Source organism: Zootoca vivipara, chromosome 2 (genome assembly GCF_965207765.1).
Source record: "Zootoca vivipara chromosome 2, rZooViv2.hap1.1, whole genome shotgun sequence".
NCBI lineage: Eukaryota > Metazoa > Chordata > Lepidosauria > Squamata > Lacertidae > Zootoca > Zootoca vivipara.
In genome coordinates this window covers 113,680,900-113,683,660 of record NC_142584.1, presented here as the reverse complement: position 1 = coordinate 113,683,660, position 2,761 = coordinate 113,680,900, and the positions used below count along the sequence as shown (strand labels likewise).

General features: G+C 56.9%; 1 pseudogene across 1 annotated transcript; it reads left to right on the top strand.

Annotated features, from left to right (window-relative positions):
* The first annotated feature begins 273 nt into the window (after nt 1–273).
* LOC148687097 (uncharacterized) lies at nt 274–2,372 on the top strand (annotated as a pseudogene). Its single transcript, XR_015948290.1, has 3 exons — nt 274–369; nt 661–737; nt 1,212–2,372. The product of XR_015948290.1 is annotated as an uncharacterized LOC148687097 (transcript).
* The last annotated feature ends 389 nt before the right edge of the window (nt 2,373–2,761 follow it).

Here is a 2,761-nt window from a genome sequence, read left to right as displayed (position 1 = left end):
CCACTTACATTGGCCAGATGACACACGTAGGACAGGTAGAAACCTGGGTTTCTGTACAAAAAAAGTGCCCTCTCCAGTGGACATCCAACAAACAACATCCAACATACTGGCAAAATCCCGCCCACTCCCCATCCACCCCACCAAACAACATCCAACATACTGCCAAAATCCCGCCCACTCCCCATCCACCCCACCAAACAACATCCAACATACTGCCAAAATCCCGCCCACTCCCCATTTTTTTTAAGTTTCCCCTTAATTTAGACCTTATTTATGCCTCTGCGCAGGTCAAACAACCCCCCCCCCCCGAGATCCAACCCGACCCAGGAGCCAGCCTGCCCAGGGAGACAGACAACATCCACTGTCCAGGTAAGATGACACATATCGGGCACACCCTCCATAACTTTACACACTCCACATTTCCTACACTAACTCCTGACCCCCCCCCCCCATACACAACTCCCATCTCCTATCATGTCAACCCCACAACATCCCCCACCACTACACATAACTCTAACCATCACAACTTCCCCAATACCCTCTATACCTAACACACCCCTACTTAAATTACACAAATACATACGATTTATCCCAATTTTATTATGTTTCCCCTTTTTTTCACTTTTCCTTAATTTAGACCTCCTTTATGCCTCTCCACAGATCAAACAGCCCCCTGAGATCCATCCCGCCCCAGGACCAAGCCTGCCCAAGGAGACAGTCTGCAGGGACAGGGATAGGTAAGACCTTGTCTGGGTGGGGTGGGGCGCTCATCTCGCATTATTGGCCGAGGGAGCCGGCGTACAGCTTCCAGGTCTTGTGGCCAGCATGACTAAGCTGCTTCTGGCGAACCAGAGTAGCATACGGAAACGCCATTTACCTTGACACTTGGAGCGGTACCTATTTATCTACTTGCATTTTGACGTGTTTTCGAACTGCTAGGGGGGCAGGAGCTGGGACCGAGCAAGGGGAGCTCATCCCGTCATGGGGATTTGAACCGCCGACCTTCTGATCGGCAAGCCCTAGGCTCTGTGGTTTAACCCACAGCGCAACCCGCGTCCCAAAACTCATTTATGAGTATTTATTCTATAATTGAGACCTTAACATTCTTATAACATTCTGTTGCTGGTGACAAACAAGACAAAGTGAACGAAGGCCTGTTCTGACCTCCTTCCTTTGCCTTTCTGCCACCTCTCCCACCTGACCCCCTCCAGGCACCCCGTGGGCAAACATACCAGTGACCCGGCCCACCCACCGGAACCACCCAACAACATCAGCTTCCTGGACTACAAGTCCCAGGAGCTGGACTGCAAGGTGCAACGCCTGAGCTTGGCCAATGCCACTGCGCTCGAAGCCCGGAGGCCGTTGGCAACCAGCGATGCAATGAGCGCCACCCACCCACCTGCCAGTCCTGGATCTGTCATTATTCAGGGCCCAGCCAAGCTGCAGCAGGAGGCGTGCCAGTCTGCTGAGGAAGTGTGCCAGCCTGCTGTGCCGCCCAGCAAGACCCCGTTCCTGGCCCACCCGCTGGGGGCGTCGCTGGACCAGGAACAAGCCACACAGGACCTGCACCGGGCCCTGGCCAAGGGGCTCGAGAAGGGGCGCAGCCGGCCATATGTGGAGTACCGTCTGCCTGCTTTGCGGCCGCTGCACCCCCTACTGCATCCACCCGCCCACGCGGTACAGCCCTTCCCTCATGGTTTGAGCATGCTGAGTGGCTGAGCGTGCAGGAAGGCAAGGTCCACATGCCGGACTCCTCCCGGACGTGCCTGGGCAAAGAGGGGCTGCCCTCCAAGCTGGACAGGAGCAAGGGCAAGTGGTGGAAGAGCAAGGCCACTGCCCCCCAGCCTCAGGACCCAGAGAAGGCCGTCTGCCTGCCCGAGCAGCACTCGGCAGAGAGGCTGGACCTGAGGCCTAAAAGCCACAGCAGGAGCATCCCAAAACCCATCCCGCAACCGGAAATGAAGCCCGAGCCAGAATTGCCAATGCCGGCCCCCAGCACGATGCTTCCCATGCCCCCCCAACAGGTGCCGCAGAATCCTGAAGCCACTGGTTCTCTGGATGAAGAACTTCTTGCCGAGGGTGTGAGGCAAAGCCGGCAAGCCCCCCAAGAGGCAGTCCCCTGAGATGCCGTGGTCCCCTTCATCCTCTCCCGATGCCTCCAAACCATGAGGGGATCTTGCTCTACAGGCAGGACTCTCAGCTCAGCATGCCCAAGGCGCCAAGGTGCCACGGAGCCTGCAGAAGTCCGGGGCACTGCAGAAATTGTCCAGGCGACCCTCCCCAGTGCAATTCAGGAAGGCCTCGTCCAAGCAGAAATCCCGCAGGAGCAGCGTACCCTAAGCGCCTTGGCAAAGACGCTCAGCCCTCTTGCCTTTGCACGGAAAAGGCTCCTTGGCCAGAGGGCTGGGGAAGGGACTTTCCCACAGGGACCTTTGCTTTCCTTATCCTACACAGGCAGGACACCGCAGGTCTGTGTTGCTTCTGCACTTTCTCTGTCCATCCTGGGATCAAGCTGGGATGGCTGCTGTAATTCCAGGATGCTTTGCTCAAACTGGGGCAGTTGATGGGTCTGGGATGGGGGACTAGAGGGGCCCCCTTTGGAAGATCCATTCCAGCCCATCACGCACCCTGTAGTCGAACTGTGGAACTCTCTCCCACAAGAGGCGGTGATGGCCTCTTTCTCTGCCCCCCTCCCACCAACACCCCCCCCCAGCTCACAGAGAAAGTGCAGAAGCAACACAGACCTGCTGTGTCCTGCCTG